The sequence below is a fragment of the Catharus ustulatus genome, chromosome 14, assembly GCF_009819885.2.
Source record: "Catharus ustulatus isolate bCatUst1 chromosome 14, bCatUst1.pri.v2, whole genome shotgun sequence".
Taxonomy (NCBI): Eukaryota; Metazoa; Chordata; class Aves; order Passeriformes; family Turdidae; genus Catharus; species Catharus ustulatus.
The window spans coordinates 17,298,625-17,312,035 of record NC_046234.1 but is presented as its reverse complement, the minus strand read 5'-3'; the positions used below and the strand labels follow the sequence as shown (position 1 = coordinate 17,312,035).

At 38.1% G+C, this 13,411-nt stretch overlaps 1 long non-coding RNA gene across 1 annotated transcript; it reads right to left on the bottom strand.

Moving 5' to 3' along the window:
- Nucleotides 1-766: 766 nt before the first annotated feature.
- LOC117003103 lies at nucleotides 767-11,225 on the bottom strand. The gene is made up of 3 exons (XR_004419457.1): nucleotides 11,057-11,225; nucleotides 10,443-10,552; nucleotides 767-941 (listed from the first exon to the last, which is right to left on the bottom strand). It is a non-coding gene; the product is annotated as an uncharacterized LOC117003103 (long non-coding RNA).
- Nucleotides 11,226-13,411: the final 2,186 nt, after the last annotated feature.

Sequence of the window (13,411 nt, the reverse complement as noted above, 5' to 3'; positions counted from 1 at the left end):
CAGGAGCTGTGCAGACAGAAAATCAGTTATTTGCCAAGGAAGTTTTAACTCTATTACCCTTGAAATTTTATATATTTTAATGCATCATTTTTAATACAAAACTCTAACTTTACCCATAAAAGTCTAATTTCTGCCTGATAAACTCAAATTAGTCTCAGATAATTGCTTCTTCAGTCTTCTCACATACATCTACTGTCAATTTTTTACAGCTCACTGAGCCATTTCAAATTATGTCTGGTTTGTCTTGCAAAATAAAAATGAGTGATTAAAGATGTTAAGTCTTTCTGTATCTAAACCTTTGGTTTTGCTTTCCATGTCACAAAGATTTTGCATTTGGCTTTTTGTTTTCCTTCTGTAACATCTTCAAGAGTCGTGATGAGGAGGAGCTGCCTCTACAGGGCAGAATATTTTTGCTTTTTGCCTTATTAGAACATAACAAGCTAATTTTTGCCAATAATTTGATTTTCATTGTCTAACCATTGTATTAATTGGATGGTTAAATGCTTCCTTGAGACTCCCTATTTATTTTCTGCAGGCAGCAGATGTACAATTAGCAGGAGAATACCTAAAATGCCTTGAGATAAAAACTCAAGTTGATTCCAAGTCAAAATGGGGCTGATATTTCTTCTGCAAGGAAAGCTGAACCCTTTATGCAGAGTTTTCTGTTCTCATCATGTGGGATTCAGGGGTGGTTTTTAAGAGAGAAACACCAAACTTTTGTGGTTTTTTTTGGTTTTTTTTTTGTTGTTGTTGTTGTTGTTGTTGTTGTTGTTTTTCCAAAGAACATCATTCCTGTAGAAGATCTCCCCAGTTCAGAGGAATTTCAGCACAATGGGAAGTTGTGGTCACAGAAGAGTTTCAGCTTTGAGGGTAACCTCTAAAATGTTCTGATAATTTCTTCTTTAATCTTTCTCCATGTAAGAGATTTCCTTGTTGCATACCTGCAAATACACAGCATTATTATAATAAACAACTCAGAGGGCTCCACAGGGATACTCTTGCCTCTTTAGAGTGGAATAAATAATATAAATTTTAATGATATTTTAGCAATGCTATGATGCTGCTTCATGTACATAATGAGCCCATTATGTACCACATGAACCACACCAGGAAAAGGAAATATAAAGAAAGATAAAAGATATTTCTGCTAGAATTTCCACAACACAGAATTGTTACAGAATGCAGTTTGTTTTAAACTTTTCTATTTAGGCTTCCATTTCTAGCAGATGGCAAATTTTATTCTTTAGAATGATGAAATTAGCTAAGTAGAATTTTGAGATATTAGAAGTATAAAGCAATCATAGCAAGTATTTTGCTATTTTGCAAGGTATTTATAATATTATGGCTTGTCCTTAAACAGTGCAAGTCGTGCTGCCCCAAAATTTAAGTGCAATTTTGAGTGATACATGTGGGCAATGATTTCCTCCTAAAAACACTGGAATGTTTAGTGTCTTGTGAAAGTTGGGAATTCACTCTCTTGCTGATACAGTTGCCTGTAATTTAAGACAACCAGAGACCTCTACTGTACAAATTATAGAGTATTGCTCTTTAGGGTTTTCATGAATAGTGACAAATTACCCATTACATAAAGAGATTAATTTGGCTGAATAAGTTTTAAGATGCTTGGAGTCATTTTCAAATAAAGTCTGAAATCAAGATGCTCATCCATTCGTGCTCAGCTATGAGGGGAAAAAATACAGATTATATAAATCATAACATAATAAATGTGAACACCTTCTGCAAGTCTTCATAGCTGGTTAAAACAGAAAATAAAGTATTACCCTTTCTTTAAGTACTCTAATCATTAAATCAGTCGATTTCTGATGCAGAAACCTTCAGCAGGAAGAAAAATTTGATTCAATATTATATTAAATCCCCAGGTAATAAGATAAATATGAGTGCATGAGTCACTCCAGCAAATCTCAAGAGACACAGGATCACTTATGCTCTTAATTAAAATAAATCAACTTCTAAATGACAATTTTACAGCCAGTATGCAACTGGAAATTTAGAAAATATCTGCAGGAGGCTTTCAAAGCATCAACATTATTATTCACAGGTTTGGGTGTCCCAAGGACAAAAAATTCACCACCATAGGAGAGTTTTCCTCTCCCAAAGTTCAGTGTGGCAGGAGAGTCACAGGGCTGGATTTGCCACATTTCAGAGAGAAAGTGTTTGTGTTAGGTCCAATACCAACATTTAGGCAGATTGGAGCCTAATCTTTGATAAATAAAATTAAATTCTCTGTAGATGCAAATTAAATGTATTTAGTTGAAACATAGTCTGTTGCCAAATGAAATGTTTGTTTTTATTTAACAGGAATCTGCATGTGTGCAGTGTTCATCTCAGCAAATTGTGCCTGCAAAAGTAGGAAATAAAGAAAGGGTAAATACTGGATTTGAAGGCACACCAAAAAATTCGCTTAACAAAAGCATTAGGGCATAAGATAAATGGAGAACTTTTGATTAAACCAGTTGGAAAAGGCTTTGAGAAAATAGAAGGAAAACAAAATTTCCCCTAATTCCATTTTTTTAAATCAACTTCTAAAAAAGCTAAAAATGGCCAGAAACATGCACCTGGGCAGAGCCACCTGTTGACAGGTAAAAAATTTTACCTGTTTAGACTCCTCTGTGAATAGAAAACCCATAAAGTAAACAACTGTTTTAAATGGACCCTCATCTATTTTGACAGAATTTTTTTTTGCTTCTAACACTATTTTTAAAGTATCAACATGTACACTGACATAATTTTCTAGAACTTCAAAGCCAGAATTTTTCTATTTCAGATTAATTAATCAGTTCTAATTTTGTCCCATACCATTGCTGCTGTTTATTGATGGGATACAAATGTGCCTTTCAAATACAATTACTGAAAATATGATTTAGGAAGCATTCCTTAGTCTTTAATTCCACCAAACTTAATCTGTCAGATGCTTTTCAAAAGCAGACATATGGTTATGGGTGATTAATTTCAGATTGCAAATTAGTAGGAGTATTTGGGTTTTTTCAGGGTTTTTTATTACTTTTGGATAATCAATACCTACTCCTAATTAATTTTTTTAGCTAATGAAAATGACAAATTTTGCTTCTCAAATTTACTTTGCCAATTACTTCTGCCAGAGTTTTTTTATCATTATTTTTTTCAAAGAAATTTAAAGTTTTTAATCAGAAAACTTGGCTTTTTGCTTACTCTGAATCAATGTCCACACAAAATAATGGATCAAGATTTTAATTACAGTTTGACTTCTGTGAGAGCCTGGCCAATTTAAGGCCTGTAATTTGCAGGGCAGTTTTGTGCAGCTTTATTTCTATGTTCCTATGCAAGGAAATACATTTTACCATGGCTTTATGTTTCCTTTTTCCTAACAGATAAATATAGTTTTTTTCTGGGAACCAATACTCACACCAAGGCAGATTTCTTCCCCTGCACGTGGTTCCTTTCCACACTTACAGTTCCTCCCTCCCCCTTTTCCCCTCATCTTGTTTTCTCACAAATCCTCACCAAGTCATTGTTTCATGACTGTAAGATGAGCTTTCATAGGGAGGGAATTCTGACATTCCCAGCTACTTTTCCTGGATCCAACTTTCACCAGAAATCAGAATATTTTCCTCTTTTTTAGTCCTTTCTAAAAACAGTCCAAGAAAGGTTTCCTTGACTCTCCCACAAGTGGCACATCCATACACACAGAAAAAAGAAAATTTTCTTTCAGAAACCCGACTTGCATGGAATAAAACAATTGATACCATACTTACTTGCTATAAAGGTACTAATATATTTATTTATGTTTCGTAAAATCTGAATTTAAATGTGAACTTTAAGCATGAGCTGCTTTAATAGCCAGGATTATAAGGCTGCAGTTTCTAGGGGGAAAATGTGGACTTTGGAGTTAAAAATGAAAACATGGAATCATAGGAAGGTTTGGATTGGAGAGAACCTTTAAAGCCCATCCCGTCCCACAATTTTCCCTGTCCCAGGCTGCTCCAAGCCCTGTCCAGCCTGGCCTTGGCCTTCAGCTGACTTTTTCCTGACTTCCTCTCTTAGGAAAATGCACAATAATCAGCACTGATGACACCACTAAAGACTACAAGTCACCACTGAATTGTGTGATTGTTTTTATCTGTGCTGCCTATGCCTTTGAGGACAGTGCCTATAATTAGACAGCACAGGGAAAGTTTGTGTTTAAAAAAAAAAAATGAAGTTGTTAAGGAGCTGATGCTGAAGCAAGTTCAAATATAAAAAACAGATTTAAAATAACACTTTACTGTAATGAGTAGAAATTATGACAGGAGAATAAAGCATAAGAAAATATCCTTGGGGCATAAGTGAGATGATTAGAAATATCATTAAAGCTAAAGCATCTGTTTGAATCCTTTGTGAGACACCCAATTCACCCACATGCACACATAAATGAGGGCTCAGTTTACTAATGCTGCAGTTTGAACACTAAATATAGCATGCTTTGCATTTACAGAACATACAGATTAAATATGAGCTGCCTGTAAGACAGGGGAGCTGCAGTAATGATTGGCTGGGGGTTTAAAAATTTTCTGCAAACAGGCAGATGTCCAACTCCAGCAAATATTCATTAAGGAAAATTTCACATCAGGCATCAATTTTATACCACAAACGTAAAATAAAGACTACTTTTTAAAGGTTTGTGAGGAAAATTAAAATCTATTAGCAGAGAGCAGGGCAGGTGCAGCTGGGGGTCAGGGGACAGAGCCCTGGGGTGCAGGAGATCCTCTCCTGGGGAAATGGGGCTGCAAGCACAGCCAGGAAAATGAGACAAGCTGCAAATTCAGCTTATACTGTGCACATTGATATTTAACACAGAGGATATTGATATTTCCTGTCCTAGCTCCAGCAGAGTCCAGCTCCATCCTTGGTGCAGGTGTGCACAGCTCTACCTAAGCCTGGTGTCACTCACATCCCAGCCAGCTCTGCCTGCTGTCATTAATGTTCTCCCTCCACAGACCCCAGGCCAATGTTCAGCCAGCCCTTGTGTGATTATCAGCTCCCTCATTAGCGATTTTTAATGATTTCATTAATTTAAAATGGAACTTCATTTCTGAATGAGATGCTTTTGTGCCTTTTTCTCAGTCTTTAGCCTCTTTACCCAGTCTTTAAAGATAAAAGTCTTCATCTTGTCTTATCTTTAAAAATACATGTTGATCCCTAAGAGTTCCTGCACATGAATGGCAAGTCTCAAAGCTAATGAAAGGATAGCTACAGAATTCCTCTTAGTCATGGTTAAACCTCTTTGCAGAGCAAAACCAAAATAGTTTAAGAATGCTTTACCCTGATTTTTGGATGTGCTGAAATGCCTTTGTGGATATGTAATTCTAATGAGATTTGATCACAGGTCTGTAATCTACTTTCCAAAGGTCAGAAGAATGATGATTCATTTCTCCTGATGGTAAGTGTAAAGTATGTTTTGGAAACGTGACAAGGAAATAAATATATTCTTGTATGAGAATTCCCAGCTTCCAGGATGGAGGATTCTGATAACACAGGCCAAGATTTTTATTTCCTTTCTGTGATAATAAATACTTACTTTGTAATATTGCAGGCTATCAAAGGAATCAGTCTTTCTTACCCTGCTCTGCAGAAAGGCACATTAATGGTTAATTTAACTGGAGCCTGGCACAGGTGAAGATGGCTAAAGTCACCAGCAGCTGCAGAATGTATTTCAGAGCTCTGGACATGTTCTGTATCTGGTTCTACCCTGCTTTCATTATTGATCAGTGATTGATCATCAATGCTCTGTGTTTGTTCAGCTGAGGTTTCTGGTATTAATCTCAGATTGCCCCTTCAAGCCCCTGCTCTCCTCATTTTTTGCTGGATTCTTTGGAAACCTTTTCTACATCTTCTGAATTCCTTCACTAGCTTTTGAGATCTGGCTTGCCAAGAACATAAAGCCTTTTTAAAACAACCTAGCCATGCATACATCCTTATCCCAGGGTCGTTAAATAGTCCTCTACACAAAGTAATAGGCCATTAAAACACACATTTATGTGTTTAGCTATAAATGTGTGGTAACTGTGTGTTTTTAATATCTATTAGTTACAGCAGCATCACCAGTGTGCCACCAAACTGCCTGACAGCAGCACAGAAAATATTGGTTACCACTGGGAGCAGGGCACAGAGCAGGTCAAGTGTCTTGATCCAGGTTTAGACTTAGATCTTGACTTAGATCCAGGTTTATGCCAGACTTGTAGCAAGAGGGAGCAATCAGCAGTTTCCCAGAAGCATCATGATGGAAAAATCGAGGTCCAAGTTATTTTCCTTTTTTTTTTTTTAACAGTTTTGTGGAGGTTACAAAGCTCTGCACACACAGTTGGATTTGGGCTGGCTCCTAACTGCTGACAAAAATGCAATTCTTGCCTCTTCTTTGAATAAGGGACTAAAATTACTTCAACTATCATGTTTTCAGATTTAAAAATTACCTTACAAGAAATAAGATGAGCAAAAATAATCCAAGTGTTTCTATAGGATGTACTATTAACAGATCTTCCGTGCTAGTGTCACTTCCAGGCATTCATGTAATAACTGTATGAAAATAAAAATAAACAGTGCTAATAAACTTTGCCATCAGGAATGCAGTCACTCTGATACTTTCAGGCCAGAGTCCTGAAGGCTATAATAATTATACATAAATGTTCCCAGAGTATTTATGTGTGTTCCTTTTAAAAGGAACAGATTTTTGCCCTTAAGGCCCACTCAAGTCTCAATGATTTTAATTAGTGACACACATAGCTTAATTCAACTTACTCTACATGCACTTTTAGGAATGTTTAAGCCACTTAACAGCTCTCCATGTTCAAGGAGCTGAAGGTGTATGGGAAGTGCTACAGATTTAATGAACAATTCTCTCATCTCCAAGAGAGGACTCCGACTCCTGGGGACTCTGGCTCTGGGCAGATGTGGTGAAAGTGCAGTCACAGCTTTGCAGAAACCACAGGCTGGGCCAGCTTGGGGTGGAGGGCACTGAGCAGCTCTAATTGACTGGGGTAGGTCTGGCAGCCTTGAGCTTTTCAGTCAAGTTCTCTGACTGAGCCAAGTTTCTCTCAGATGGGATCTGTGCAGCAGTTTTCTCGTGGCCTTCTGCTGTATTCCCCTGTTTTACAGCTCCTGTGTGAGATCCAGGACATGGGATGCCAAAGAAGCTGTAATTCCACGCTGTTGTGTTTGCAGTGGTGACACCAAGATATTTGTTTGGGTCTCTTCTTGTCCTGCTTTAGCCTGTTCAACATTCAGCTTTAAAAATGAACATGAGTGATAAATGGGACGCTGGGTGAGAAAGGACAGCTGTGATTCCAAAAACACCACAGGGTGGGTATATCTGAGTGTTCTTGTACCATTCTGTAGTTTGAACTTCTCCTCCGTCCCTCCATTCCTTCTTGTGGCCTCTTCAGCTCAAGCTTTGATAACTTTAGGGTCTTTGATCTAATTTGTTACATTTCACAGACATATCATAATTTCCTTAAATTTATACAGACCTGCTTCATATATTAAACTGTAAGAGAATCTAGAAACATTGCCCTAAAGATCTCCCTGTGTCTCCAAGATGGTTTTGTTTACTGGGACATCATAGCACAGAAATATTTTTGGTTATCAAAGTTATATTTTCATCAACAAGGCAATTGAAATAAATCTGAGGGGAGGGTTTTGGCAGTGTTCTCTACATTGACTATTTACATTTCCATTGGAATCTTTCCATTGCAGGTTGGCTGTTTTGTCACAGTGATGATTTTAGGGGTTGTACCTCTCATAATTATCCTTTGGTGTGTGAGACATTCTGCACGAAGAACAAAGGCTCTTCTTTAATCTGGGTAGGTCACAAATCAGGTTTGTATTTGCAAACCACATATTTTAAGTTGGATTAGCTATCAGGGTGAGGGAGTGGGTATAAAAAAAGAAAGGAGAAGTGCTTTGAAGTGTTTGGTGTTGGCTGTTCTTTAACAGAGACGTGTCCTGCTGTCACAGGGCTGATTAAAGCAGAGCTCAGTGTGTCACTGCTGTGCCAGACAGACCCCTCCAGAACAGGCTCTGCTTTGCCAGTGGAACAGCACCCCCAAAGCTCAGCTTCACTGGGCTGGAGCTTCACAAGCCAGGCTTGCTGGGTGTCTGACAGATTGTGGTGCTAGGCAGCTGGGATACCCTGAGACCCCAAATTCTCTCTGTGTGCCCCAGAGCTGGGGCTCAGCACAGCAGCACCTCCAACAACTTCACTTTTAGGACACTCTGAGATTCAAGAGGGGAGGGAATGAATCAAATTCTTGGAGTTTTGATCTTAGGAGTGTTTAATCTGGAGAAGAAGAGGCCTGATTGCTCTGTACAGCCCCCGGACAGTGTGATGAGGGTCAGACTCTCTTCCCAGGCAACAGGGATGGGATGGGATGGGATGGGATGGGATGGGATGGGATGGGATGGGATGGGATGGGATGGGATGGGATGGGATGGGATGGGATGGGATGGGATGGGATACAGGGATGGGATGGGATGGGATGGGAGAAACAGCCTCAGGTAGGACAGCAGGAAAAATGAAAAATTTCTTCACTGGAAGAGTGGTGAAACCTTGGAAGAGGCTGCCCAGGGAGGGATGGAGTCCCCATCCCCGGAAGGTTGGAAAGGAGGAGGAGCTGTGGCACTCCATGGACTGGTTTGTTGGACCTGGGGGTTTTTGGTTGAAGGTTGGATTGATCATCATGAACTTAAATGTTCCTGTGAATCTGTGGTTCTCTTTTGGCTTCAGGGATCATGGATTTAGGATTTGGCCCATTCAGCTACACATTAAACTGAGTCTGAAGTCTCTGCACTGATACCTGAGGAGGTTCGGATGTTTTTTTTAGTGGCATAAATGTTCTAGTTATTGACCTACATACCACACTTATGCCAATTCTATCTCATTTTCTCTGTAATTCTTATAGAATAATCTCAGAGGGATATAGGAGCAGGACATTTAAAAGAGTTTATATGCAATTATTAGTTTTCTAATTAAAATAATGTACACATGTACAGGTCTTAATATGATAAAGCAAAATCCAAAAATACCCAGTTAATCACTAGAATGTGACTCAAAAGACTTTTTTTGCATAATCATAACGGAATGAGGTCTATAAAGGTCAGAAATTAATCACACTCCTTTAAGAAAGAAGCATTTTAGTTTTGGTAAAGAGGTAAATAATCCAAGAGAGGAATTTTATTCCTGATGTGCATCAATATGAATAATGTGAGAAATCAGGATTACTTGCAGCTATCTGTTCTTTATTGTGTTGTACGTGTGCCTATTAATTAAATGGGCCTGTGGATTAGATATTTAGAGGAGGAAAAGCAAAATACCCAGCAGCACAAAGGTGAAAAATAGAATTTTGTCCTGATAGGTGGTGCCTTTGAAGTCTTTATGAATTAATGACATCAAAGCTAATCCCTGAAATGGCTCGGATGATGCATTTGTGAGTTTATTATATACCACATTTACAAGGAAAATGGTTCCATGGAAAATTACATCTCTTTTTCTAGTAATAAAAATATTTTTGCAATCTTGGCAAGTCTTATTAAAGATAATTGTTAATTTGAGAGATTTATTTTTGGTGGATTCTCTACCTGGTAATTGTTTCATATATCCTGTATGAGTTCCAATGCCATGATTCTCAACTTTCTCTTGGCAGACTCACCTTAAAGTGTTCAGAATCTTTGAATTTTAAGATAACTTCCTTTAAATGTTGTCGTTTATATCTTCATACACACAAAAATTTAAATAATTCTAATTTTCATATATAGAATTGTATTGAAGCATAAATTATCTATTCAAGTTTAATGATAGGCCAGAGGAACTACTTATATTTTGGTGCAAATAATTCATATTTGTATAAATAAATATATTCTGGAGGGAATCTCAAGGGCCACTTTCATATTTCATAGACATGCATGTGAAATAACTTAAAGACTTTTTTAGTCTTAAAATTGAACTCCATTAAAACAAAAGGTTTGATATGGTTCAACAAAGCCCAGATTAAGAGAAAGATTTTGTTCTATGCTCAACAAAATGCTTTGGTGTGGCTGCACCAATTATAAAGATCTTTTTCCTGGTCCAGTTACCACATTTCCATAAATGGATATAATTTAACTATTCCCTCAATGTGTAATTCATATTTTAGAGCTTAAATTCTGTCTAAAATCTACATGAAAGAATTGCAAGTTCACATTTCACACAGTGCATGCTTTCAGCAGGACGTGTCACCATTCCCATAAAGACAGCTCTATCCACTCCCATAAATAATTGTAAGACACACCATCCTTATCTCTGTTATCCAATAAAGCCAAAGGCAGATATTTGATGCTATAATAATGGCCTAAAAATGACAGAAATCGAATTATACTGCCTTGTTATGGTGGCATATAATAGCAGAATTCACCTACACGGATTCTCATTTGCTTACCTGAATGATGGTTTGCGTGGAATTAGGGCCAAGCTGCTGTTGCACGTCGATATCTTTGTGTCTGTGACTGTGTCACACTCTGGGTGAGGCTTTGTGCTTATTCATGGGGTCTGGCGCAGTGTTCAGAAATGAAATGTAAATATTTGTAACTGAAATGGAAGGTAATTCTTTCCTCCTGGTCTGGCTTCTCTTTCAGCACTGTAAAAGGTGAATAGTGTTTCTATTAATCTTGTAATATCTCTCTGCCAGCTGCCTGGACAAACTCTGCTTCTCTTTTGAAGGCTAGCACACACTCAGTGGGTGTAGGAGTATTTGGAGCAGAGTATTGCAAATTTAAAGCACTTCTGTAAGCCTGGCATTGGCTTTCAACAACCCCACATAGTTATAATTACACAGCTTTTAAATATACTGAATTTACCTGTCTTACAACAAATAAAAAATCACATCCCAGCAATGAGTGAGGAGCAGAGGCAGCATGTCAGTGTTTGTGTTTCATGACAAAATTTACAACATTTACCAAAGCTGGCCCTCCCATTTGAACATGTAAAGAAAATAAACCAGGAAATAAAACTAGAACTACTGTGACAGCTGCTAGAAAAAATTTGAAAACTCACCTGGCATTCGTTTTCAAAATGTCATTTTCAGACAGCAATGCCAATTAAAATACAGTTTTTTATAGATCTGATGCTGTTTTTATCACTTGACTGAGAAGAAGTTGGATGCAGGGATAAGGTCAGATCTCTGGTCAGCAGCATGTGATGTATGGTCCCATGTCTGTGTGTGCAGCCAGAAATTTCTGTCCTGGATAAGTGCAGTGTTTTTCTCAGGGCCCTGCCCATTCTTGTAACCAAGGTTGGAACAAACAAACAAAGGAATGCACTGTCCATGATGCCTCATTAGTTCAGTGTCACACAGCTGAAGGATTAGATTGTCAGAATTTAGCACAAGCAAATAAGAAAACTTTATTTAATTCTTTTTCTCAGTTAGCCAGATAACTCTGGAGGGAAGGATATGATCACAAGAAGATTTTTCTTTTATCTCCAAATTTTAACTTTCCATCTGAGCAAGGGGAGGCTTTTACAGACTGGTTGCTTTCAACAGCTGTCATAAGAATTGTTTGTTTAAGGAGCAGACTCATGTTTGTGTTCAAGGGCAATAAGGGAAAAGGAATTAAATATACATATATATATATATATATTAGGGGAGAAATAAGAGTCTTTGCAGTGGTTTTCCTGAAAGGAAGATTTGCAAGCACACACAAAAGGGGTAGTAAAGAAAGGAGAAGTATTGACAAGAAAGGAAATGAAAATGAATTAAAAGTGTCAATATTTCCCTTGAGCAATTAAATAAGAGCATTCTCATGCCTGACCCATTCTGGGGGAGGGAATTGTGGCTCACTGCAGTGCTATAAACTACAGAAAGCCCAGTCAGTTCATGGATTCAGTGGCAGACTGGGCTTGGGGCGTGTGCTGACCTGTTCCAGCCTGCAAGCTGCCAGCCAGAGCCTTAGTAAGACCCTGACAAAAATAAATAGCAATTTTTTTTTAATGTGTCTCTTTTAATCTGGGTCAGGCTCAGGATCCAGTTACTACTGCTGCTCCATAAACATCTGCTGGTGAAAATGGAGTCAGAATGAAGGACACACGAGGAGGCAGAAACTCATTAACGCCATTAAATGCCAAATCTTTTGGCTTTCTGTTTTATATATTTTAAAAAGGCATCTTTTAGCAGGTGCAGGCTTTAGTCCAGACTGGAATGTGGTGCTGCCCACAGTTTGCACCTCAGGTCTCAGTGGAATCCAGTTTATTTTGTGTGCCCTGGGCAGGACAGGGATGCTGGCACGGGGAGCACTCACAGATCAGTTTATTGATGTGTAATCCTTGCAGACTGTAAGAAAACAATTTAAAAGCAAGATTGTTTGTGTTACACTGATGTAGATGAGGTTTAGCTTTGTAATCCTATAACTAGATTACTTGCATGCCAGCAAATGTCTTTTTTCTTGTTTCTGTAAATTATGAAAAGTGTTAACATCAGTCACTTTAGTTCCTGGAAAAATCTTCTCAGATTTGCAATTCTGTTGTGTAAATTAATAGCTCAGTTCACTAGAGAAAAATATTGCAAATGTATTTTGGCATCATATAGAGGCAGACAACTTGTAAGGTAATATATTTTCTTCTAGCAAATACATGTCAAATTAGCTGAACAGGTTTTAACAAGCATGTCCTCATTCCTTCAGCAACTGAGAATATACTTGCTAGATTCTCAAAGCAAATTAGGCACTCAGCTCCCCTAAAAAAACAGAAATAGGTATAAAAATTACTCTGCTCTTAAAGATTTGAATGAATTTGAAAATTCAAATTATTTCTTTAAAGTAAACATCCAAACAAGACATTTTAGTTGCTGCTGTATGTACTTATCACCTATGTCTTGTTTTTCATAATCAGACATTAATTTTTTTCCTGTGGTCTTTACAAATCAGAACTTTTGTCACAAAAGACACTTTCTGGTATAAAGAAGTGTTAATTACATTGCTGTGTCAACACCTTAACTTCCTATGATAAGGTTGGCATAATTTAATGTTATGAAAATCTACAGCTGAGCTGCACTGGGTTGGTTTTCAAGTAGGTGTTTAACTCTGCATTGCAAAATGTCATTTTCCTTCCCTGCTCCTCGTGGCAGAGGCAAATTACTCACCCAGAGATGAGCCCTGGAAAGGTAAGAGAGGCTCTGCAGCAGCCTCAGAAAGTGTGAGAGTTACTCTGGTACAGAGCAGAGCAGGAGAGGAGGAGGGGAGCACTGTGCTTGTCCAGGGGTGCTGTGTGCTCTTCCAGCTCATCCCGAAGCCTGCAGAGCTCCAGGGTGGGCTTGGAGCAGGGTTTGTAAAGCATGTACAACAGCACTGAGGGTTCAGGAGCCTGAGGTGCACTCACAGTGCAAGAGGCACTGCTGACTTCTCTCTGTGCCAGGAA